Source organism: Triturus cristatus, chromosome 3_2, assembly GCF_964204655.1.
Source record: "Triturus cristatus chromosome 3_2, aTriCri1.1, whole genome shotgun sequence".
Taxonomy (NCBI): domain Eukaryota; kingdom Metazoa; phylum Chordata; class Amphibia; order Caudata; family Salamandridae; genus Triturus; species Triturus cristatus.
Genome location: NC_140584.1, coordinates 240,166,752 through 240,194,682, shown reverse-complemented (window position 1 = coordinate 240,194,682; position 27,931 = coordinate 240,166,752).

Genomic DNA, 27,931 nt, shown 5'->3' with positions numbered 1-27,931 from the left:
CTCGAGCTTCGAGGAGCAAAGACACCCAAGCAAGAAGGACGTTGTACGGTAAGTCAGCAATGTAAGTGCCTTTTTAAAAAAAAATATTTTAATGCCACCAGTATTCTTCCCACCCTACCGCCCTAAACACATGCCAGCCGCCACTGGGTCACTTATCCTATCCCACATATCTGTTTTTGGCTTCTGACACATTAAGGTTGCCAAAACTATTTAGTGTTCTTTGTCACACATTCCTCTATTAGGATCTCCAATTCACCATCACTGCATTCTCTTTCACATTTTTGAGCCATTCTCATTGGAGTCCTACCTTCACATATTGATCTTTGCATAGAGTATTGCTGGAAAACTCCAAACTAGGCATGTGCTGCTCTCCTCACTTCAGAAACAACACAGCAGTCTCAGTTTCTGGTTTGCTTATGTCATCATGGAATACCTGCAGAGCAATGTACGCAATTTGCGAAATATCACTGATTTGGAATTTATTGATTCAGTAAATTTAGAATGGGAATCATTACAATTCCTTATCTCACGCCAACTCTTCTTAGTACATAACTAACAACAAGTTGTAGTTTGCATTATTTTTTACGATTACATCTTTTTACTTTTGTACATCAGGCCTTCATTGGCGGCACAAAATTGGTAAGAAAATTGGGACCACTTTTTGCAATGAGTTTTGAACCATATTCCCCCAGCAATACTGCTTTCTAACAGAGGTATAACACACTGAGGGAATGAAACAGAGATACTGGGATGCCATGCTGCTGATCCCAATGAGTCCCCACACAGTGCCTTAAGTGCACAACCTAATAAAAGACCTGTGCCAAGAGTTGTTCCTCACTCATGCACTGTTAAAGATACTCAACAACATGCAACACCACCAAGACTGGAGCAGCCATTGGTGAAGCTTATGCAATTAAGGAGAAGGTTAATTTCTAGGTATCGTACACAAGTTAAGGCAAGTTCCACTACAAATATTGTTGCTGATGTCATGGTCCCAACCCAGGACATTTCCATGTATTGGCTTCATCGACATTAAATTTCCACCAAGTGAAATATTAAACAATGAAATCAATAAGCACATTTTAAGTGATATAGAAAAGCTATCTAAGAATGTACCAGGAGATGTGTAACAAAATAGATGAAGGTAATAGATCTCTAAGTGAAAAATGTGAACTAATGGCAGAAACATTAGTTAATCTTACTGTGTAATGCAGGAAGAATCTATTTCACAAAAGCGGACACAACATCCATATCTCTTCTTCTTAGATACTTTTAGCAGATTTGTCAGTTGGTTTGTACATGGCGCTGTAAACCCTGTCAAAGAGTATGGTCAATCTACAAGTGGATATGAGGCACTATTGATGTTTCAGGAGGCCTGGTTCAGGTGGCCACGGGCCTTGAAGAAAAGCAAACTAGGCAAGTTATAAGCTTGAGACAACGGTCTCCAGCAAAGAGTTAAGAGGTTTCAGCCAAATAAGTCTTTCCATACAAGAGCAAATTAGTGGTCAGCACAGTAGAAGCTCTGCTATTGTTGTGAAGGATCAGGGTAACAGGTGGAGCAACATCAGTGAGGGTCAGTGTAGGTAGAGGGACGATAAATCATTAGTTCTATAGGCATTTCTTCTATAAATTAGATATGTTTCATTGTCTGGTTAAATATTTAGGTTCTTGTGAAACACTTGACTAAAAAATAACTGATTGTGATGTCTGTGACTTGTGACCTTCCTTCTGCTGCTCTAGCTGCTACTTATTTGTGCTGCGAGAGCTGTGTGAAGGGAGGAGGGAAGGAGTCATTGACATCTGTCTTAGGATGCCAAAAAAATGCTTGTAAGCTCTTCGGTATAGCAAAATTGTGTAAGATAGCACAAGTGACCCTGATTTTGATAATAGGATAATAGGATAGCAGATATTCATCCAAATGTACTCTGTGCTTTGTTTGTTTAATTTGCCTTTGCCTTCTGGGATTTTTCTTTCTCTCCCCTCCCAGTCATCTAGTTGCTTATATCAACATAGGAAAAAGGAAGGATATCTCTGGAGTCCCTGGCGATCCTCCATTGTGTACAATCTCCAATATCGATAATTTTTTGATGCGAGCGGTGGATATTGTATCCAATGAAATTGTATTGGCAAAGCGTTGTCTATCACTTACAACTGAGGGATTTGTTCCATTTCTACCCTCATCCCAGGACAACTGTTATGCTTCTGCAGACACCCCTGAGCCTTCTTTTCTAGGGTACTTTACCACTCCTGCTGCAAATTTACCAGCTGGGTCAATTACTGAGATTTGCCTTGAATAAAGGACTAACTCTTATACTGGGTGTGGGGGGAGGAGAAGTCCAAGTTCCAGTTCAAGTACAAGTAAACAAATTCAATCATATTTGTTTGCCTGGTTCTGATTTAGATTCTGACCTAGAGATTGGGCCAACAGCCAAACGCAGGAAGAAAACCTTGAAACCTAAACCACCTGTAACTGAGGGTAAAAGTGTGACCCACAAGTGGAATGGTATCGAATATGCACTCGTGTCTACACCAGCGATAACAGATGAATCCTGGGAAGACTTGAGTAAATATCTAAGGGACTTGTTGGACATTAAATTGCACCCTGTTGTAGATCGCCTTGCATCCATTTAGGCCCAATTGGTAACGTTGGCTGGCAATAAAACTTCTACTTGCACCCAGAAAATTCAGTGCATTTCAGCTGCTCTTTATTTAATTCCGTTCCATCTATTAAATCGACACAGGCCCCTAACTCTGGGGGCAAAGTGGCCGCCAACAACAAAGTTTTGGCCACTACTACTGGATCAGAAATGAATAGGGCTCCACAGAGTGATGAGGAGCAAGACTTTCCGTTAAGCGGGTTGCCAAGCAGGTGGAAAGGCGACACCTCAGTTTGGTTCCTCTTCCTGTGATTGACCTTCCTCCTGCCTCATCTCCTTATGTATTTGCTCTAGCTACTGTCCTAGTCTCCTTGCCGATAGTTCAGAATCCACGAGGGGCCTTATGAACAAAGTTATACATTGACTGAACATTAATGTGTGGTTAAGGACATTTTCAAAAGAGATTCTTTTTACAAAACATGTGGGGGGCATTGGTGGTATGGGTAAGCATTACAATGATGAAAATATAGTTATACATTTTTTAAATCCCATGGTCGTAAATGAAATATTGGGGTTTGCAAGAGCGGGAATTTAGCCACTATATTTTTTCTATAGGCATTTGCGAACCTCCATTTTACAGCCTGGTGGGTTAGTGGCACCCAACCAAGACCTTCTTAGACACCCCTCACACCCGTTAGTACCTTTGCAAAATAGATTTGCAGTGCTAGCAGGGCTGGAAGATAATGATTGACTGTATAGCAGGGAGTGTGACTGTGCTGGAGCCCCAGTGAATGGAGGTGCCCTTAGCATAGAGAACACTGAGGCGTACTTGTTCACCCTCTCTCTATCAGTAAGTCCCAGTAATCTGGATGGGGATTTAGCATTTGGCAATCTTTCAAATTCCCCGAAAGGGATAGAAGTGGGTATACCTGTTGTTGTAGGTGTGGATCATTGCCCATGTATTAACGTTTTAAGCTGGAATGTGGCTGGCTTGGCCTCAAAAGTTTCAATTGCAGGTTGGCAATCCCGTAATTTAGATTATGACATAGTTTTTATGCAGGAAATGTGGGAAGTGAAAGAGGTTGTATTTAATGGTTATACGTGTTCTAGCCTGCCAGGCGCACCAGCAGGGCCAGCAGGCCATGACAAAGGGGGGGTTGTCATCCTTCTTTAAAGTTTACATAGGCTGTTCAATCTCCCCCATTTCTTTAGACCAGGGAGAGGTCCAGGTGTTTTGCCTTTGCTGAAGTGGTAAACATAGGGTTGACATGGTGAATTTTTATAATAATAATTTCTCTAGCAAGGGAGATTGTAAGTTTCAGGGTCTGTTCTCAGTAATTGACCTGCTAGCTGAAAGGGAGGCTTGGGCTGAAAGCCCTTTTAATTTGATATTGGCAGGTGACTTTAATGCCAAGTTAAGGATTTTGCCCACCCTATCACCAATTTGACCCTCTTACTTAGGAAGTTGATTTCAATGCTGTGGATGCTATGGGCTGTGCTCTGTTTTCTCTGTTGGCTGAGCGTGATCTAGCAAACAAGTCCCCTAATTCCTTTAGTTCAGAATTTCCAACATTTTTTGGGAGGGGTGCTGGGAGCTTAACAGACTATGTTCTACCCTCCGAAGTCTGTCTTCAACTATCATAGGTAGTGAGGTCCTTCTTCAGGTCTATGGTGACTACAATCCAATTGCAGTGCAGCTTGTGGCACCCCTAAAGCGTCAAGAGTCAAAGCTCACATCTGCTCCAGTACTAACTGTCAAGGATGCAGGGCTCAAGGTGGTATGGCACTCTGTGAATATGAAGCGTATTATGACTCAGGTTGTCTGGAACTGTAAGACATTGGTGAACTCCTGTAAATTGGAAATATGTCATCCCGCCTCACTAGTAAACCATTTTATTGACCTTTTAACTCAGAATAAAGAGCTGTTGTTTAGACCTATAGTGCAGTCACCTTCTTATGTTAAATCCTGGCTTGACAAAGTTTTAGAGTGGAAAGCGCATCCCTGCGTTGGGACCTAAAACAGTCCTCAAAAGATCAGCATGTAATAGCAGCCAGCAGAAAGGTCTATGCCGTGGCGCTAAAGAATAGGAAGCGAGCTATTAAGAAGGAGAAATGAGAGACTATAATTGGTGCTTGTCAGCTTAAAGATTTTCTCGTCTTTTGGAAGGCAATGCGGTCAGTTTTAGCTCTATCGGCGCCCCATGGTAAAGTTATCAGTCATATTACGGCGGAAGCCTGGCTAGCGAATTTCTCACTGATGTATTCATCTGGCAATAGGTCTGTAGAAGAAGTGCAGATTGCTAGTTCTCCCTGTATCAAACTTCAAATTAGGGAGGAAGAGGTGCTTAAAGCTATAATCAGCAGTTGATATACGAAGGCTCCAGGCCCAGATGGAGTTCCCCTTGATCTATTTAGGGACCCTTGTGCTCACCTGTGTATTTATTTCTGTTTGTCGTATGGGGTGCCTCCATCATGGCGCACTTCAAAAATTGTTCCTATTTTCAAGAAAGGGGAATGTGCATGAAACAAGATGCTATCGCCAGATATCACTTCTAGGCTCCACAGCCCAAATCATTGGGAGAGTGGTACTGGATCACCTTCTTGTTTGGTTAAACAAAAAAAATATTCTGTCCCAGACACAGTATGGATTTAGAAAGGGGCTTGGAAAATCGAACAGTATCTTAACCTCCACCTTATTGTGGCCAAATATAAATATGCCAAGGGTGTTTCCACCCATTTGGTGTTTATGGATCTCTCAAGCGCCTTTGATTTTATCTGCAGACCCAAGTTGTGGTCAATCTTAGAGAGCATGAGCGTTGAAGCGGGATTGGTCTCCTTTTTAAGACTCTTACATTGTGACCTTACAGCATCTGTAGGATTTGGCAACACTGGCGAATGCACCAAACCTTTTAAATTTAAATGAGGGGTGCGTCCTCGCCCCAATCCCTTTTTTACTCTATAGTAATGATCTGGATGGATCACTAGTATCTGCGGGGTTGGATGTTCCTTATGTAGAGCACAAGGCCGTGCCTGTGCTATTATACAAGGATGGCGAGGTCCTTCTTGCCAGAATGGCCAACGGTTTTAAGACTCTAATTTCTAGTTTTGTATCAATTATGAGAGATTTGGAATTGGAGACAAATTTTACGAAAACATACACAATGTATGTGGCCCTAGAAAAAAAAAACATGCCCTAATTATAAGATGAAAAACATTGGATAGGGTGAGCTCATTTTCCTTCCTTGGCCTGGAGTTCAATGACGTGTGCACCTGGTAATCCAGCATTAAAGCACCTGAGCAGTAGGCACTACCTTTTTGCTCGCTACCACCATTGGCAAAAAAACGATTGCTCCAATTTTAGAGCTATACAACCGGAAAGGCTTGCCGATTCTAATATACGCCATGGGTGTCTGGGGATGTAGCGATGTGGGGGCAATTAGGCGGAGGTGAACAGATTCTGCCGCCGCCTACTAGGAGTTCCACCTTCAACACTGCATTTCTCTCTTCAGCAGGAGCTAGGTACAGAGTATTTGCAAGATATTATTAATGCCGCCCCCTTGGCCCTTTGCTGCTCAATTTGGGCAAACAAGAAAGCTGAACATAATCCTGCAGTCCTCAGAGATTGCTTGTCTTGCACCCGTGGCTTGACAAATCGATGGTTAAAATTTTATCAAAGACTCATTTTTTGCCCTTGGTTGTGTACATTTGTTTGATCACTCGAGCCCATTATGATAAAGGATAATGGGTCCAGGATAGCTTCACTAAGCTAAGACCGGCCACTAGGATTTTAGTAGTAGTGGTCAAACCTCTGGTTAGAAATTGTTATAGAATCTAGACGGTGCCTGTGACTGCTCCCTATTTACTCTATGTGACAAATGTTTTTGAGAGAACATTACTGGATAGATTTAGGCTAGGTTCCATAGGATGTCTGCTACGTTTTCCATTAGGACAATATTCCTCCGCAGACATCGGCATTTGCTCATGTGATGAGCAACCAAGTCAATCCATATTGCATTTTGTTTTCTTTTGTGGTTATGATCTATTTTTCACATGGAGGTTTTCATTACCGTGTTTGTGTAGGCATATATTCTCAAAGTGCAAAGCCGCCTTATTCTTTTTACAGCAACTTTATGATTATGACACATGTTACTTAGTTGCTTGTTTTTTGAAGATCATTTTAACACAAAGGAGGAGCATGCTGTTTTAAATATGGTGTTTGTATATACAATTTCACTTTGAACCACTAGCCTTCTACTATGATGATGAATTTTGATTTATGTATCTTAAACACCCCAAAGTTGATGTTGTGCACTTAAATTTGGAAAGGTGGTCAATTATAATATAAATATATCAGCAGTGAGCCCCTTTGTATTATATGCTGCTACTTACTTATCAAGCTGCTGAATTAAGATCCACACACTCCTATCTCTCTAAGTGTAAGTTTTTAACAAATTTTACTGTATAAATGTTAATCCTCTTTCCTTATTATTGTATGTTTTATCCGTGTATCTTTTATGATCTGCTTTTGGAAGATTGAATAAAGATTACAGTACAGTAAAGTAAAGATTATTTAGTGCCTTTTGTCTATGTCATAAAGTCATTCATCTAACCACTCAAACACCTTACATTTCCTTGATGTTCTCTTGGTATCTTCTGTCTCATTCACTGCACTGAGTGACAAAATATCTATTAACTTTTCTCTAGTTTAGAAAGGCCAGGGGCCCGATTCACAGAATTAACTTAAGACAAAATTCTAAACTTACCACTTTTGGTATTCACAGAATGCACTTACTACTTTTGGTATTCACAGAATGCACTTACTACTTTTGGTATTCACAGAATGGATTTACGACTACTAAATTTACGTCCGCACTCGGGCCGGAAATTCTGGCCCGGAGGCGGAGCTTCCAGCCCGGAGGCGGAGCTACCAGCCCGGAGGCGGAGCTACCGGCTCAGAGGCGGGGCTTCCAGGCCGGATGCGGAGATTTAGCCATGGCCAAAATCTCCACCTCTGGGCCGGAAGCCCCGCCTCCGGGTCAGAAGCTCCGCCTCTGGGCCGGAAGCTCCACCTCCGGACCGGAAGCTCCGCCTCCGGGCCAGAATTTCCGGCCCGAGTGCGGACGTAAAGCTAGTAGTCATAAATCCATTCTGTGAATACCAAAAGTAGTAAGTGCATTCTGTGAATACCAAAAGCAGTAAGTGCATTCTATGAATACCAAAATGGTAGTAAGTTTAGGATTTTGTCTTAAGTTAGTTTTGTGAATCGGGCCCCAGGTGTGGTGGCTGGTGCTTATCCATCACCATTTCAAAAGCCATCACAGGCATAATCCAACCTTATCACGTTTAGAAAACATTTAAGAACTCACTTGATACCATGATTTAACATTCACTCTCACACACTCCATCAGGTATATGTCGATCTATCGAGAGTAATTATTCAAGAGGTGGCATGCACACCGCTGTCTTTCTCAATGTAATCCTTATCTTCAATGTACTCATTTGTGTGCGAAACTGGGGCGTGCCTTGCCCAAAATGCATCAAGAGTTATAAAGTATTGTGGGGAGCGTGTTTCTACGCTCCACTCCCAGTCACACAGCTTGAGACTAGTGACATGGTTGGCAAAAAATGATGGACTGGAATGTGGGCCCAAGCAATTGCCAGTGGCAGAGATTAAATCAAGCATTCAACCCATCGCCTGGTTGTTGTTGCAGTTGACTCCCTAAGTGAGATGGGTATGATTAAATGTAGGTGCCATGCTCACTGTGCCGTAGGACTCATGCTTCACCCTACTGAAGGCCTTGTTGTTGCTGCAGTTGACGTTCCTGTACTAGGATGCAGAGGCAAAGTGTTTCCATTTTGAAGTTAACTGCCTCTGATTCTTGTTATTCATGGTGAATTTGTTTGCAATTGCTATTATTGCTGGATCTGCTTCAACCTCCCCACTGCCATCCTCTTCCTGAAAAAGGAAGAGGTAGTTATAGTGTGCTGGACCTACTTGCTCCTCTCTTGAATGATTCCAGGCCAAATTGTACCCAATAAGTGTTATATGCTGGCTGCTTCCACCTGCCCACCCACTACTAATATTTTGTACGTCAAATTTTGTGGAGTGCACAAATAGTAGCTTTGAGGATTTGTAAAGCTGTTGTTTGAATTTATATAGCTTTGCCTCTTTTTACAAAAAAAAGGCAGACACATATTGGAATACAAAAATAATGACACCCCCTTTAATTTTGTGTTTATTTTATTGTTTTATTTTATTATTAAAACATGTGTCGTGGCCTGTTTCAAACATGAGGTCTTCGGAATACTTTTTATAAGCAACTGACGGGAATGTCTTTTTTAGTTTTTTGCTTCTTTTGCTAGGCCTTTTGAAATGATGAGAGTTGGTGACCAGGCTGCAGATCTATTGCAGTGCTATAACAAAGAAATAGGTGTCTTCTACTTTCCAAATGATTTCTATATCTGTATTGATGACTGTGGGCAATATTCAAATATTTACTAAATCCAACTTGTCTGTATTTATCTTGTATGAATTAACGGGATATACTTGTGCCCATAGAGTACCTAGCAAATGAACAATGCTTTTAAGCACGTTTGCTAAAAGGAATACCTATGTTTTTGATTGATTGTAATGTAGACGTACACCATGTCATGAATATCATATTCTATTCGATTCAAGAGATGTATGTACTTTTAGCTTTACTCTCACATTTCTCTGGGTAGAAAGCAACTATGGACTGTTGAACCTTTCTTGTCACAGCTGCTGGACAAAACTATTTTTTTGCATCCAAGATGAGGCCTGATTTGAGTTGAGATCAGGTTGGACATTATTAAATTGCCAAATAGCTCATGTTTCTCTAATGTGGATGGCACTTCTTCAGTTGAGCGCACTGACTCTGCCTTGGTATTCATCCTGATCAGCCAGTCAAATCAAATGAAATCAAATTTATTAGAGCATACACAGTCAAGTTTTGCATAGGGAAATGTGTTATGGTAATGCTGGTTAAGTAATCAAACGTGCAACTCATCAAAGTCGCGACGCTGCAACAATGCGTAGGTTATAGTTCGAGAAATCTTGCGAACATTTGAATTGTCTGATCTATTTTCCATTTAGAATTCATGAACCATAGAACGTCCAAGGTAATGTATATAACCTTTTTACATTAACAGTGGAGAGATAAAGTAAAATTCCAGTTTTTGATTTCGGTTTTCCTTTCAGGAGAAAAACACACAAAATTAAATGACATATTAAAATTAGTTTAATACATGCGATCCTGCAATACTTGTATAAAATGTTCTCTCTAATTACCTTATTACAGGACACTTGTGATGCATCTAGTCACCTGCAATAAAGAAATGACATTGCTGGTCAACTGTAATAGATTATGATAGTTGAGTTATGACATCACAATGCCTGCTGCCAGCAGCCAAGGTGAAAGGAGGGCATGAAGCATTAGTAAAGCTGCAGTTTTTAGTAAACAAAAAAGAAATGCGTCCTTTTTCTCTTCTGCTCCTGTTTTCTAGATGAATAGTGATAAGCGGGAAAGAGATATTAAAGGCAACATGTTTATTTTTTGCACACCTTTGGTAATTATAGAAACAAAATAGAATCCCTACATGTTTCTTCCCATCCTGAGCTTTAGTGCTTTCTTCTTAAATCTGACTTGTGTTAAACAGATTCTAATATCTTTTTGCAAAAAAGATCTACCTGCTTTTTTTGGTGTGCTAAATGTTTAATAAAGCTTCAATTAAATAGCAATGCACCAGGAACATAAGTGGTTTGTGTGAAAGGTGAGGTGTGAACATGTATTAAAGTACCCCATCATACATTATTAAGATACTTCTAGTCACTTTAGAGTTCCATGACCATACAAATGAACTCAGCCTTTGATCCTCTATAGGGTCATGAAATTCCTCATTGGCTTCCAATATCCTTTTATTATATGGCAGTGGGTACTATATTGCATATATAATACATGGGAATCTGTAATCCCTGTATAAACCTGTCACTAATTTCTTTATACCTGGCGACTTGTGACGCTTCAAGTCGACGATAACAAAGAAAAAACATCAGAATTTGACTATTATAAGGTTATTATAGTCGAGTTCTGTCATCACAATGCCTGCTGCCAACAGCCGAGCTGAAAGACAGGTCAGGTCACAAGCATAATTCAAGCAGCTGTTTAGCAACAAAAAGGGAACTTGCTTTTGTTTCTTCTGCTCTATTTTAATAGCTTACAATGACAATCAGATATTATATGTTTATTTCTGCTCTACTAAGAGAGAACGTAGAACTTTTCTCCATGTTTCTACACTTTTTAATAAACTGACTAGTGTTAAAGTATTTCTAATATCTGTTTACAACAAAGATCTAACAGGTTTTTGATGTGTTTAATTTTGCAGTAGAGGCTTTATTTTTCTTGTTCATGTTTGTAAACATGCTCACTCTTTCATATGAAAGAGCTCCACACTAAGGTTTTAAGTGGTTTGTGGTAAAGGTGATCGTGTGACCATGTATTATATTGGATAAAATACCCCCTGGTGTCCATATAATGATATTGGAAGTCACCTGGGAGTTAACTTTATAAAGAAACTCGGCCTTCTGCCTCATCCTCTATATGTCACTTTCATTCCTTATATAATCAATGGCAGTCTGTAATCCATGTATAAAAGTCAGTCTCCATTTTTCTTACTACAGACAACTTGTGAAGCACCTATTCACCCAAAGCAACTCAACTGTAATAACTTGTTACCATTGAGTTCTGACCTCACAATGCCTGCGGCTAGCAGCCAAGGGGGAAATGTACATCACAGAGCAGAGTTTTCTATAGCGCGAACATGTCCTGCCAGGGTATCAGAGCACTGTATAAATTGCAGACATGTCACGCATGTACAATAAGAAAGCAAATTGTTACAAATAAGCAAATCAAACACCTACAAAGTCACCGTCAATTAGGTTGATTCACGATCCAGAGGGATCCTCATGCACATTGTCCTAAGGGTTTTTATTAGAGTAGTTTGTTCATCAGAAGCCTTTTCACTTATTTTTTTAAAGAGGTTGTCGAGGGGTTAGATCTGATTGTGGGTGGTAATGCATTCCAAATTCTTGGGGCTAAGGAAGAAGGTGCGGTTGTTAGTTTTCTTTTTGTTGAGCTTCTGCGGTTTCAGCAATAGGGAAGTTTATTGGCAAGATAGATGGAAGGGTGGTGGTGAAGGGCCTTATGTGTCATGCAGGCCATTCTAAGCTGGAGCCTTGCTTCGAACGGGAGCCAATTGAGAAGTTTTAGGTCTGGGGTGATCGAATTTTCTGAATCCTGTGATGAGCCTAGACACTGAGTTCAGCATGGCCCTTAGTGGCGCTGGCTTTGCTTTGAGAAGACCTTGCAGAGTGGCACTCCAATAATCTAATTGGGAAATGAGTAGGGATTGGACTGCCACATGAAAGTCATCAGGTGGCAAGAAAGGAGTGATTTTCCTTTGAATGTTTAGTTGGTAGTTGGCTCCCCTGGTGGTTGCACTGATATGATCTTCCATATTCAGGTATTTTTCCAACATTATACCAAGTGATCTAGTGGAGTCAATGATGTTGGGGGTGCAATTGAGAGCTGTAAGTTGTTTGAGGCATTCATGTATCGGGGCAGACTGGTTGTAGTGTGTGTCAAGAGGAATTCCGTTTTGAGTGCAAGGAGCGGGGAGTCTCAACGTCCTTGTGTGACCAAATTGTCAAGTATAATTGTGTGTCATCGGCATACTTGTGGTAATAAAAGTTAGAGATCTTTAGCATTTTGGTGAAGGTTTCCATGAACAGATTAAATAGCGTAGGTGAGAGTGTGGATCCTTGAGTCACTCTCATCGAGACCGGAGTAATGTCGAAGAGGGATTGATTGACATTTATCCATTGAGTTCTGTTCTGCATCAACAACGCAAAACATTTCATGCTGTTATGATTGACTGTTTGACTGTGTCGATTGCCAAGGAGAGCTCAAGGAGTATAAATACGCATGAATCGCTCTGATCAAGACATCCCAGGGCATCATCTACAATGTGGGTAGAGCTGTTTCCATGCTATATCCTGTTCAAAAACCAGATTGGCAGTGGTCTAGGACATTACATTTTTCAATGTGTTCACAGAGTTACATGTGTACACATTTTTTAGGACCTTGGCTAGTGTTGGGAGGTTGGTCATGGGATGGAAATTGTTGAGGTCGGACTGGTCTGCATTATACTTTTTTAGGACAGAAGAGACCTGTCCTATCTTTAGACAATCTGAAATCAGGCCCTGAGAGAGGGATGAATTAACAAACATGATCCAGAGTGACAGGATTGAGGATTTAAGCTCTTTGATGAGTTTGGCGGACAGAGGTTCATAGAAATGATTGCTGGGTTTTAGAGATGTTATCATATTGAGTATGTTGGTTAATCTGGACTTTTGGAGGTATTCTAAGTACCATTGTTTTTTCAGTAGGGAGGTTCTCACCAGATGTTGTACAGGGTTCATACTGAAATGGGACTGGTTTATGAGATGCTGGGAGGAAAGCTACATTGTTGATTCAATCTTATTAGCCTTTTCACAAGAAATGTTCAGGGAAGCCGTTTCCACAGGGTAATGATCACTCTCCTTCCGAATGGGAATTAGAGTTTCGAGTTGCTTGTTGTTTGGTAAGTTTAAATAGTTTCTTAGGTCTGTTCTTGGCTTTGTCCAGTTGTGTTCTAAAGTATTCTGCTTAAGTTCTTCAGATGTGTTTATTGTAGGCGCTTCTTGTTGACCTCAAGTGCTTGAGATGTGTGATGGAAGTGGAGATTCTCCAAGTTCCCTCAGCAAGTCTTAAGTTGTGCCTGTCTTCATTAAAGTTGCATTTGAACCGGGGTTTTTGAGTGTCTATTGGGTAATCTTTTCAGCTGTTTCGGAGCAATTGTATTGAGTATGTCGGGCATGGATTGGAAGTAGTGATCTGTAAGATCATTAACATTCTTTAAGTTTGTAGGGGGTCGAAGAAGTTGTTGTTAATTGAAGATACATTTAGATTGATATTTATGAGGTCTCTGGCACATTGTCTAGTTTTAAGCGGTTGGCCCTTTCTAGTCAGTGTCTTTTCCAAGATGAGAAAGGAGATTAGATTGTGGTCAGACCAGTTGCCAGGGGAAATGGATTCCAATTGTATGACATTGTCTTTGGAGATGATAAGGTTGTGGTTGGAGCCTTTATTATGTGTTGGGTCATTACATGAAGGTGAGAGGTTGAGGTCCTAAAGGAATGCTTTCAAGGTGTTCAGTATGGGATCATTAGAGCTGGTCCAGTGAATGTTGAAATTCCCAAGGAAGATCTGGTGGGTGTGTTGGTCTGATTTCGAAGCGATGGTCTCCATTAAGAGTTCAATGAAAGGTAGGTTGTTCCTCAGGGAGTGGTGTAAAGTTTGGAGAGTGCATACCATCTTATCATTTATCAATAGATAGATACCTAAGTATTAGTTTGTTGATATTTTATCAGATCTGTCCAATCTGATTATGTCATAGTTGGCTGGAACTAGAATGTCGATAATGGGGGAGGAGGCATCATTGAGACAGGTTTCTGTTAGGATTAGGAGGTCACGGTCTTGCACAATGATGAGCCTGGCGATGTCTGCAGTGTGGTTTACAGCTGACCTGCAGTTGAGACGCATAGAATTGATGTGAGAGTTGGTTATTATAGGCTCTTGGTGTTGTGGGGACCTGTAAGAGATTGCACTTGCTTATGATTCGGAGGTTGATGCTAGGTTCTCTGAGAGCATTGTAGGGGATTGTCTGGATAGTGTTCTGCAAGGGAGATGAAACCCTAAGTGTAGTATTGTAAGCTCAATGTAGGAAGTGAATGTCATCCTTAGTTAGAAGTTGAGTGACTCTCTGAGGTCTAGTAGAGGAATTGCGGTGAGGTCGAGATCTACAGTGTATGATAGTCCGGTTCTCAAGAATTGATGACCCATGCCAGGAGGCGATTGGCCTTCCCGTAGTGAGAGGGTTGACCTGATTTGAGTGTTGCGGTCTGTTAATCTTGATGGCCAGGATGGGGTTCCTGAGCTTCTCAAGCTTCGAGGTTGTGAGTATGATGTTCTGAAGGTTTGTTTTTACTATCTGGAGGGCTCTATTGAGGGCAACAAGATTGTCCTACAGGGAATGGGGTTCAATAATATGGGTGTGAGAGTAGTTTGGTCTGGGGGCGGAAGAGATGTGAGTGGTCTCTGGGTTCGAGTACCAACTGGAAGGGTTGTGGTTGATGAAGGGAGATATAGGGGAAGAGAGGGTTAGGACAGGTGTGTGGGGAGTTCGCAGGGGAGATAGGTGGTGGAATAGGAAGAGGTCTTCAAGTGTCTTCAGTGGCGGGCTTGTGTATTGCAGGGAGGTTATTCCAAAACGGTTTGGGGAAGTGTGCAAATAGGTTGCCCCTTGAGTTGCTGCAGGAGTGGGAGAGGGGGAGGTATTGCACCAGTGAGGCTGAGTAGTGGTTGTGAGTACCTCCATGTCGAGGGTGTTGACCAATCCAGAGCAAGGTACATTCATTTCTACTCCACGGTGAGATAAGTGAGTGGGCAGGGCAGATAAGTGAATTATGTGGTAGAAATTGATGCTAGGAAAGGAAGATCTTGAGTTAACAGCAGCGGTTCAATTGTTAAAGGATAGAGAGTGCTCTGTATAGGTGATAGGTTAGAGGAGATGCCAGGAGATGCTGGTGTTTCAGTTGTAGAGTCGGTGGAAGGACTTTTAGGGGTAAAGGGGAACTGATCGACACCAAGTTTTTGATGCCAAGAAGATTTCATCAAACCGCTCTAGATTCCTGTCAGATGATTGGATGAGAACATTTCCGTTGTTATAGAGTGAAATGGTTGCTTCAGCCTTGAAGATTGGTGAAGGTATCATGGACATACATAGACCATAAGGTGTTTTCTTGGAAGATTGAATTTGGAGTATTGATGTTATAGCTCTTATCCATTGAGCTATTGTGTTAGTGAAGTAAATGAGGTAGTTAATCAAAATACCTTTTTTTGGATCAAAAGTAGGAAGCAGAGATGAGTGTTTCAGAGTTCTGTTTGAGTAGTTTGTGTCTGGATTTCTTGGTTGCGTTTTTAGATAAATTGATAGGGTAGTTGATCTTGAAAGCATTACAGCCCACCTGTGCCAGTAAGATATCGCTGGCATTACGATTGTATGGTTCATTGGTGGGTGAAGGTGCAGAGGGTTATGGATGAAATATTGGTCTTACTGTTCGGATAGATCTGTTGGGGACAAAACTTGCTTCAGAAAAGATGGCTGATTTATTAGAGGATGTGTAAAGGGGGTAGAAGAAGGAGCATAGGCTCCTGAGATCTCTCCAAATGCAGACAATTTTTCAAATGCAACAAAGGAGACTCAGACCCAGTTATTCCAAAAGGAAGGATCATGAACAGCTAGTAGAAGGTGGTCTTGTTAGGACATGCAGAGCTCCTCAGGTAGATTAATGGAAAAACTCCAAACCATTGTAAGATGGCTGCCCCATTAGGAATGCTGTTAGTGTGTATCACAGTCCTTCCATTCTTTCTATACCCCCGGGTGCCTTAAGTCCTATTTTGATCATGTTGCTGGTGAGATGGCCACCATTTTAGGGAAGGGGCCTTTTTCTGGGGAACAAGGGGGATGGAGGGACCCCAAAATGGAGGGCTAGCCAATCCCAGCAAGGCCACAGCTGTGACCATCAAGCTTCAGAGTGTAACTGAAATAAGTATGCATAGATTGAGTGGGACCTAATGTGCAGGGCAGAGAAGGCTTCCTGAGTCAGAGCGGACAGGTGCTAAAAAGTGAGGAATGCAATGGAAGAGCTCACGTAGAAGTGGTGGGTGGGGCATGTGCTCCACAGCCCATGGGACACACACGACGGATCCAGGGGTGAGGGGGTGGGGGAGGCCCCAACATCCCTTGACAAAGGCAATTCAGGCTCCAGAGCTAGCTCTAACAGCCTGCCGACTCCGGGGGGCAGCGGTCTTCGGCCGAGGGAGTCTCAGCCACAAGCCTGCCAGCATCCTAGACAGCAAAGCACACAGTCATCACCTGCAGCAGTCACAGAGGAGCCCAGCTCACCCTCTGATGAGTGTAATTGGGACCCAGGAAAACCTAAGAGTCAGGTTGCAGCGGCCCATGCAGGAAAGAGCCTCAGGCCCGAGCCAGCCTACCAGTCAGGCCTGCTGGGTCCAGTCGGACATCGTTGAAGTACCTGGATAAGCCTCTGAGGGCAAATCACCAGTAGTTATAGGATTCCCCACCTCAGGCAGTACAATGGGCGGTGGGTGGGTCATTGACCAGGGAAGGGCATGACGGAGGTGCATTCACCAGGCTCAGCCGCACTTTAGCAATCCTCCAGGAATTTCCCACACCAGCAGCAGCTTTGTAACTGCTCTCAGCTACCAGTGATTGGAGGGGAGGTTAGGTGGAGTGGCAACTGGGCATCCATCGTTGGTGTAATGAGGTTTGGTGTCCCCTCAGTTCACAGTACAAGTAGAAAATCTTAAAATCTTGCATGTGAGTAGAGCCAGTTTCTTTTTTCTATGAAGTAATATCCAGTAGAATGGTAGATGGCAGGGTAAAACAGGGATAATTACAGATAGGTAATCCCCAACCCGGGAGCATCCTAAAGGAGCTTCAGCTCAGTGGCCATCTTGATTCCCTATAACTTATTTTTCCACGCTTTAAGTAATTGTGGGAAAGATAGATTCTTGCAACACAAACAAGCCACCCTGGGTTGGACTAATAACAGCGGAGTGCAAGGAGGTCCCTTTTTAGGTCTCGCCTGAACCAGCGCATGTGCTGCACTGGCGAGACATTTAGTGAGTGGGCTTTAAAAAGGCGACCACAGCTTTATGTGTGGCCTAGAGCGTGCGGTTACGCGCACAGTTACGAGCAGAGGCGCCATTTGGCTTTCCTTGCATTGCTCGCGGACACCCTTACAGCGTGCGATCAGACGCCATGTGGCTTTCCTCTTGCTTGCTCTCCAATGTGTGCACTTCAACGCTCCTCCCCCTTCCCCAACACAGAGCGAGTCTCACGGCCTCGCGTCTTTTTTTTTTTTTTTACTTTTACTCGCGTGCTTGACACACTATACCCCTTCGGGTTTACCCTCTCTACTAGTTCCAGACTCAGTATGACCACTCGCGTGAGCTTTCACTACTTCTGGACTAATTATGGACTAATTATGACCCCTGTGAGCTTTCAGTAGTTCCGGACACACAAATGACCCCTCGCATGAGCTTTCACTACTTCCAGACTCACTATTAACCCTTGCCTGAGCTTTCACTAGTTTCAGACTCACTATCTATTACCCCTTGCGTGAGCTTTCATTAGTCCCGGGCTCACTAGGACCCCTCGTGTGAGCTTTCAATAGTTCCCGACTCACTATTAACCCTTGCCTGAGCTTTCACTAGTTCCGGACTCCTTTCTACCTTAAACCCCCTTCCATTCTACCATGTAACTCCTCTCTCACCATCCGTCTCCATCTCTCCCTTCTCTCGCCTCCTACCCCTCTCTCCTCCTACCCATTGCAGTCACCCCACCCTCTTTCAACCCCTTCGACTGCCTTTCAACCCTCATGGCTGTCATTCCATTTCCTGGAATGTTCACCTTCCATGTATGTTATCCCATGGGTCACTTTCCCCCTCGCCCTCTCCCTCCCAGAATCATGTTTCCCTCATCTATCTTTGCTTTTTCGTCTGTCGCCTGCAATCTCTCCCTTCCCCTCTCTCTCTCACGCCCCGTTCTCCACCACAGAAGCCCACATCTGGCTTCCACTCTTTATCTTCTGCTCTTGTTACCTGCCCCCATGCATTGTCTCTTCTGGTCACTCTTTGACATCCTTTCTTCACTGCCCTGCAGTCTTTCCATATATTTCTCTGTCACCAACCTTGCACTCCGACCCACTCCAACGCTGCAGTCACTCTCAATCCTTCTTCCTCCCTCTACCCCTCCCCGCAGTCTCCTCCACCCTCCCCTGCGCCCCCTTTCGCCCCACGTGCAGTCTTACTCTTTTCTATCCTTCTGTCTGTCCGCCGCTGCAGTGGCACCTCACCCTGCTCCTTTGCTGCCCTCTTTCTCTATGATTTAAAACATGGAAAAAAGCAGCTAGGTTATAGGTGACTGCACTGCCTAGACATGCCACTCAATAGTAGTAAGGGTATTGCCACCTCAGATGGCCAGCTGCCAAAAGACCATAGAATAAGTTCACATCCACAAGGGTATGAGAGGCAATACGTTATACGTTTCACTGTGTTTATACAGTGGTACAATTAATTAGAGAGACCACTCAGAAGCTTGTATTCTTAGTTGTTCTTTAATCTTGAGATGCTTAGAGTTCGATACAACCACAGCCAACGCGTTTCACCCAAGCATGGGCTGCTTCAGGGCTCTTTAAAATCATACAAAGGGTAATAGCTGTAGAATTTATGATTTACTGATTTGTAAGATTTTATCAAAATAATAAAGTGTAAAGGAAAAGCATTGGTATTGTGCTCAGTGATTTAGTGAAAGAATCAAAGTACACAGATGTTATGTTGTTTACTGACCGGGGACCTATCTAGAAACATGAAAGGTAACAGATTGTGTGGAGTGAGCGAAGAGTAATGAGAAAGAGTATTCATAAAACGTGACCGAGAAATCTAATAGGGTAACCATCTACTGTGAGAGAAAAAGGCTGAGAAGGGCAGTGATATAGAAGATGAGGAATATGGAGGTGGACGTAAGGAAAAACAAAGCTTACCAAAATGTGACAGCCAATGTAGCGCATAAGCGCATGAAGGGTGCAATTGTCGTGTATCGTGTAGTCAAAATGGACCTAAGAAAAATGAAAAGTTACAGTAAATGACTTCCCCTAAGATGGAGTTAGGGCAAAGAGGAGATAGGCAATGTATGTGGAGCTAAGAAGCCACTGACCTCACAGAGCACTTGCTCTGAAGTTGATGGGCGATTGAGGACACTGTGTAATGCCTCAGATTGAACTAGATCCTGGGTGAGTTGATCTAAGGAGAGAGTGGCAAAAAAATAGGAGCTGGCGAGAAACTTGGTTGGTTAAGGACAATGCAACAATTGGCCAAAGAAATGGTAATGTGATGAGAAAGAAATTCCCATAGGGCGTATTGAGCTGATAAAAAGCCAGTTAAGTAAATGGACCAATGAGTAATTAAAGGCTCACACGGATGGCATACATATTAGGAATAATGGAATCCGCCTATAGTGTGCGAGATTCAGTAAATTAAATAGATTTCAGAGCGCTCATCGAGTTAACAGCCTAGTAGAGCGTTCCTGAAGAGGCTGAGCTTAGGCGTGCAGGAGATCAGGGAGGGTAGAGAACAAGGCAGGAAGCAGTTAGCAGAGCGTGTACTGGCCCGTAAATCCTACACAAAGACCACAGTAAGAGACAGGGGAAATAAGTAAGTGCCTAAAAGGTTCACGGTGACTTCTCTTGAGAGTGGCAATCTCAAGTAAAACGCAGGGTATATAGAGACAAGCAAGCCTTGACCAATAAACGATAATTGCTGTTTAAATAGTTATCGTGAACAGTCAATGAGAGGGCGAGGACAGCGCTCAATGTTTGAGCTGTGCTATTTTAAATAGTATCCTATTCGACCGCGCATGGTAGTCTCTAGTAAGGGAAACGATGCCGTTAAAAATAAAAATAAAACCATTACAGGAAAAAGCCGTAAAAAACACCCCGATAGCTGCACTGTCAGCCAAGGTAGAACTTACTTCTAGTATAGTGTAGGAGGTCCTAAGTGAGGAACCTTCTGTACCGGTGTGTCCGTCGGAGTAGATCGGTGCATACGTAGAAATGCTAAGAGTCTATATAAACGCTCCTGCCGGTATAGTACTTCCGGGTGTAGGCAATTTGAGCGTGCGGAGAGACTAGACCGCAAAGGCTGTGTCATTCCTCCATGTTGGAGGGGTTCCGGTGCCCGGGTCACTCTAATACTTGTCAAAGTAGTTGGGGTGTAAAGGGTATAAGAAGCGCACATATAGTATTTACACTAAAATTTACTAAGTAACAAAATAATACGGTGCATCCAGAAAAGGGAGAGAAAACACCCTAGCCTCTCCAAGATTCAATCATAGGATTGTTTACAGCATTCACAATTTTTCGGAGCACACGTCACCAAAATAATCAAGAGCATTCATCGAAAAATAATACAAATAGATAGATTATTTTCGTATTCTTCTTCAAGTTTAATTTCCATAGGTTTTCCAATTCCTTGTGCCAACGCGTTTCGTCGTTAACAGCATTAAGCCCACGACTTTCTCAAGGCTGGAAGTGACACAGAATTCAATATAGTAATGATAAACAAAGTACAATTTTCATAAGACCAAGAAAACCCAAGACATTTGCACCCAGTGCAAAGGGCTATTAAAATGAACTGATTTGTGACAATATAAAGTATCCAAAGTAACATTAAAGTAATTGCATTCAAGGATAAGTAAAGCAATGACTCGTTAGATACATTGGCATCCAATTCAAGACCAACATTTACTTTTCAATCATTCATTAAATTTAGTCAACGATAAAAATTATAGAAATGAATATCAGCCTCCTTGATATATAGTAATTCTTATTATAGTGATATTGTGATACTCAAAATTCAACCCAAAGATTCCATAATGTGCATATTATGAGTATAAAACCCTTGTGTTATCAGGACTCAATAACAAAATTCAGAAAGTACCTTTAGGATCCTATTTAAGGCTGAATCTGTAAAGATCAAAGTTGAAATTGCTTAATAGACAAGGCAATGGTCTTTCATGGTGTATGTTTTAATCACGAATGACCGTACTTTCAAAAATAAATCTTACCTTAATAAAGGTAATTTATGGTAGTATTGATTATCCATGAAATGAATTTTTACAAAATATCCAAATTACGAATCCTTGTCTTAGGTCAGCCCAAATGTTAGTATGTCGATTCTGCAAAATTATAAGACAAATGGATTCATAGTACCCTTTAATATTCGATTAATGACTCATTTCCAAAATTTGGGAAATCATTGCCGATCCGTTTTATCCAATAATTAACTAATGTCAAACTATAGTACTAGGTTATCACCAACAAAAAGAAAGCGCCACTGTAAAATACCGTATTCTTGCCCTATGCGTCTTAGAATATGGAGTTCTATTTGCCTCGTTTCTCGTGATAACAAGATAATAATTCTAAATACTGGCACCTTAATACACAATATAATATTCTAAATCTTGCAATGTATTTATGAAGGCTTGCCCACACGAAAGTACGTCAAAATTAAGCCATTCTATTATGTACAGTTAGCAGCTGATAGCTATCTATAACCCCCAGTTGCCGCATATAGAAAAGAAACGCCACTATATTGTACCTTGAATTTAACTCCAAACGTATCAAAACACAGCGTGCATCTTAGTAACCAAATAAGGTCCCCAAAGTTCGGCACCTGAAGTACAGAATAATATTCTAAGTATGAAAACTATAGCAACGAGGCAAATAGAACGCCATATTCTAAGACGCATAGGGCAAGAATACGGTATTTTACAGTGGCGCTTTCTTTTTGTTGGTGATAACCTAGGACTATAGTTTGACATTAGTTATATATTGGATAAAACGGATCGGCAATGCTTGCCCAAATTTTGGAAATGAGTTATTAATCGAATATTAAAGGGTACTATAAATCCATTTGTCTTATAATTTTGCAGAATCGACATACTAACATTTGGGCTGACCTAAGACAAGGATTCGTAATTTGGATATTTTGTAAAAATTCATTTAGTGGATAATCAATACTACCATAAATCACCTTTATTAAGGTAAGATTTATTTTTTAAAGTACGGTCATTCGTGATTAAAACAGACACCATGAAAGACCATTGCCTTGTCTATTAAGCAATTTCATTTTGATCTTTACAGATTCAGCCTTAAATAGGATCCTAAAGGTGCGTTCTGAATTTTGATATTGAGACCTAATGACACAAGGGTTTTATACTCATAATATGCACATTATGGAATCTTTGGGTTGAATTTTGAGTATCACAATATCACTATAATAAGAATTACTATATATCAAGGAGGCTGATATTAATTTCTATAATTTTTATCGTTGACTAAATTTAATGAATGATTGAAAAGTAAATGTTGGTCTTGAATTGGATGCCAATGTATCTCACTCTAATACTTGGCTGTGGTTGTATCAAACTGAAAGAATCTCAAGAATAAAGAACAACTAAGAATACAAGCTTCTGCGTGGACTCTCTAACTAATTGTTCTGCTGTATAAACACAGTGAAACGTATAACGTACTGCCTCTCATACCCTTGTGGATGTGAACCCTTTCTCTATGACCCTGAAGTCTCTCCAACACCTCTTTTCCCGCCCCCCCTTCCCTCTTTCCTTCATTGCGCCTCTTCCTTTCCGTGGTGCTGTCTCTCCCTCACCTGTCATTTTATCTGTCGCTCTGTCCCAGTTCAACGCATTGATTTGTCCACATGTACCAAGACAAATTAAAAGCTGTCTTCAGAAAGCAATGTAATCTGCATATTATTTTGTGAACCTAATAGAATTAGGTTTTTTTTGGCATAAAATACTAATTTCAACTAAACTTTTCATGAATCCTTCTTAAACAGTAGTTTTGTCGATGAAAATTTTAGTCAGCTTAATTGCCCTACTTAACTCTTCCCGTCCCGCACCCAATATTAAAATATGCTTTAACTTCTTGACGGCCTTGGCCTCACTGACCCTAGAACAGAAAATTTGGCATTAAAGGCAGTAGAGTTCATAGCATTACTGTCAAATATTATTACCGTATGCATGTTTACTTACACTATGGAGTAACTGGTGTTAACAGGGTTTCTGCTATTCAGGGGTGTTTTCACAGGTCCCTGAAGCAGAGAGGGGCCCCAATCTTTCTGGGGGCTCCCTACTCTTCAGGTGTTCACATTCAGCCTAAGGCCCATGAATATCTGTGAGACATGGGAGACACATGGGACACTCATCACATTCTGCAAGAGGGCATCACTTTGCGTTACGCCACTGCCACTTTTAGTTTACTCCAGCTGTTAAATTGTGTTAATTACCAGGAGATGTAATGGTAGTAAGATTACAGCTCTCGAACATTACACAACATTTATAAAGCATCAGCATCGTTCTAATGAGGGATAAATGGGAGTTTAGAAGGGTACATCTCCACTTGTATGTTTTTAAAGAAATCATCAGTCAGAAAATGTTGCTTAGTGAAGATGGAGGAAAAAAAATCAATTGATGATTTTGATAGGTGTTTTTTTTCAGCATAATTAGTAGCCCGATTTAGCAGGAAAGTGTAAAATAATATCCAAGAGCAGAGTGAAATCAGGTCAGAAAGATAGTGGAAAAGTGGAGTAGCATATTGACATGTACTAAATACACACAGTAACAAGCATTGGCATAGCCAATAGGTCTCTCCTTTGGGACCTTATAAGTGTTTAGCCATGCAACAGTTTATGTTGTTGCACCAAGAATATTATGCTGCATAACTAAATACTTATAAGGTCCCAAAAGCGAGACCTATTGGCTATGCCAATGCTTGTTAAAGGATGAATTCCCTCACCCACCCGTAGGTAGCATGCTTCAGCTCAGGGATGATTTGTTTGCGATGATAAGGAGGTATACTAAAACCTTCAGATGACCTGGGCGGATAGGGAGTATGTGAAGAGAGTGACAGTGCAAATAAATTGACTACCTGGTGTGTTAAAGATGACTTTCAATAGGGCATCCAGGGGTCAGGATTAAAAACTATATATGTGGGCCATGGCAGGAAAATTCAACCTAACATGGTCTCAAATTGGTTGACATGTTTCAGCCTAAATGCCCTCCGTAGAGGTGCTGTGGCTTTCTTCAGGACCAGTTGAGATGTGAGACAGTGTGAGTGTGCGAATCTAGCCACCAATCCAAGTGTGGTGGTGGAAAAAAGGATACAACCTACTAGTGGGTTGGTGGATCAATCGAAGAGTATTGCAGTGCAGCATTGTCCCTGTAAAGAGACAAGTGTTGTAAACAAAGAATTAATACACGTATCTACATGCACTCCTTTGAAATTGTGCCACATGTAATTGACGTATTGTAACACTGTGTTGTGGCTATATAGATTGACAAACAGATCCTCATTTAGGTGCTTACCCGTATTGTCGGGAGTGAAAATGGCTAATTCACCCTCGGCACATGCACTTGAGGTGGCTTCCAAAACCTAAGCAAAAAAGGAGACAGGGAAGGGGGGTAGACTATGATGCACAGTCTTAGGCAAACATATCAGACAGTTGACTTAAAATGTTGAAGGTGGGTATCCATTACTAGAATGTGGGGATAGATGGCTAGTATGCAAACTGCGCATAACCACAAAGTAAGGTTTGCTTTGCGGTCGACTTTATTTTAAAAACGCCATTTGCCCTATTTGCATGCATCATAAGCATTTTAACTGTTTCCCTACATACCTCTTCTCTCTGTTTCTTTCCCACTGTTGGGCGGCATCTCTCGCATTCCACACTACTCCCTGGTCCGCCGCGGGTGTTCCCATTAGTGTGGTGGGAGACAGCGGAAACAATTGGAGGACACTTCCAGGCTATGTGGAAGGTCAGCGGTTTGCTGCTCACCCCCACTATAAAACTTCATGCGACTCACGATGTGCAGCGGACGCGCGCAGAGGGCGTGCTGACGGTACGCCGAAGGCATGCCAAAGGCAAACCCGTCTGTGCCCGTCCATGCCCTGCCGTCGCCAGGACCCTTGTCTGTCCTTGAGTCGAGCATGAAATCAGACAGAAATTTACATATTCTAGTCGGGATCTCCTCAATATCAGATGAGGCAAGCCGTCGATCTGCTTTTCCCACCGACATGATCCATCTAGGGTACTCCCGGTTATGGAGGGGCCCTTCACATGTAAGTCTTGCCGGTTCCAAAGCATAATGCCGGAACATAAGTACTGGGTTTCCAGCCCCCCCATAGTTGCCTTCCACTCCCAAACTGCCTTAAAGAATCCTGTGAGCAATCCTACTCACAGTTGGCAGGGTTTCTTAAGTAATGTTAGATCCCTGCCAAAGCAGGCAGTAGAGTTCTGGGATCTACTCTACTCTAGGAACCCGGATATAGGTTTCCTGACAGAAACCTGGCTCAAACTTAGCTCCACCCCTGCTATTGCAGTGGCACTCCCGAAGGGCTACCGCATCCAAAGGCTAGACAGACAGTCCAAAGTGGGTGGAGGGTTAGCAATTATTCGTAAAGATGTCATTAAAGTCTCAATACTTGAGCAACGGTGCAATGAAAAGATTGAAATCTTAGGGTCATGTTCTCCAGTAAGTGGCGGGAAGAGGCGTTCGACTTCTTGGCTTAACACCTCTCTCTGGCGCTTCGGCAAACGCGAGGCTGCACCCTATTCTCAAGGATATGATGCAGCCTCGCGTTTCCCCCTGCGATGGTGCTAAGTTTCACAACTTAGCACCAACACAGGCACCCTTGCACCAGAGTGCAAGGGTGTCTGCAAGCAGGGCGGTTTGTGTATGTACAGAAAGGTATCCCTTCCTGCACATAAACAAACCTCCCATGCCAGTTTGTAATTTACATGTGTGCTGCTTCATGCAGCACACATGTAAGTTACAAAACGGCATTTTAAAAAAAAGTTTGTTTATGTACAGGACGGGACACCTTCCTGTACATAAGCAAACCATGGCAATTTGCTTTTTCCATGTGTGCTGCACAAGGCAGCACACATGGAAAACGCAAAAAACGAGGAGAAATAAAGCATTTCTCCTTGTTTTGCACTTTAAAACCAGATTTTTCCTGGTCTTAAGTTTGGCGCTACCTCCTATTTACGCTGCCCTTGTGAATAGGAGGTAGCTCCAAACTCAATGGGTGTTGCGGTGGAACGCCCACCGCAACACCCACTGCACGCCCCTTTCACACTAAAAACTGTGTGAAACGGGCCCTATTCACAAGGCAGCCCTTAAGCCGCGTTAAGCCACTTAATGTGGCTTAAGGCCGCCTTGTGAATAGGGCTAAGCCCCTATCGCCACAACAACGTCACTGAAATCGGGGCTTGAGAATATGCCCCTGGTGGTGATGGGGGCGTGAGAATATGCCCCTTAGTTTTTAGGATCGACCTGCTATCGCAATATAGTTGGAAAGGTGCTCTCATTTATCATCCTCCCGGCCCCCTCTCTGATTTCTCATTCCAACTTATGGAATTAATAGCCCCTCATGTCATATCCACCAAGAATTTCTTACTTCTGGGAGATTTTAATGTACATAGTGAGTGCTCCACTAATCAAGATGCCTTTATGTGCCTGGCTGATCGAGTCACCTTAAAACTTGATAAGATTGATGATGGCCCTACACATATAGTAACCGTGGTCACTGAACACCGCTCTGCTAACAGAGGTTGAGGAGATTTGCTATCTACACATTACATTGAAAACATGGAATTCATGCAAAAACTCACAGCGGAGTTAGCTACTGTACCCACAAGCCTTTGATAAAGCAACTTTACCTTTACATGCTAAAAAGCATATAACCAATTCACAAAAGTGAACTTTGAAAAATATCAGGCAATGAGAGAGGTGATGATTTTGGGGTCCCCGCTAACCTAGGGGGAGGACCAAGCAGATGCATTGAGCACAAAGAGCATATCATGCTGAACGGTTTGGTGGTGGTCCCATCCTCCTAGGACCACCACAAGCAAAGTTACGGGCAAAAATACAATGCCAACCAAAGGCCCAGCAAAGCATTATGGGGCGAGATTCTAGAGTGCAGTAAATGTTATAGTATTAGTTCTCAGCTGAGCTGGGAGAGCCACTGCCACTGCCACTTGAGGAATGTTTTGATATTGGCTACTATAATATTCACTTCACTCTAGAATCTCGTCCCAGCCATCTTGACATGGTGTGTGGAACCTGAAGGGAGGTCCATATGGAAGGAACCAAAGTTGTCTTTTCCACCCTGGGAAGGGGTCCTTAGTGGGGAAAATGGGGGGAAAGGAAAGCCCATGTAGAAAAATGCATACATTGGTGGAGTCACATTAAATGTTTAAGGTGCATGGGCACAGAATGGCTAGTAACCAAGTTTATCTTGAAAGGACAACCAGATAGCTGGTGTCTCAAGGGATGCTGGAACCATGTCCTGGTGGGAGCTCATTGCGATCACCTGGGGAGCAGAGTGCATAAAAGCGACAGCAAAGTACTGTGGTGGTGACAGGGAAATGCCAAACAGCGTGTAACCACCAGCACCCCGTGTTGAGTGTCCAGAAGTATAGGTAGCTGATGCAGAACCAGATACATTAGACCAATCATGTGTGTGTAAGTTTAAACCAGGGAATCTC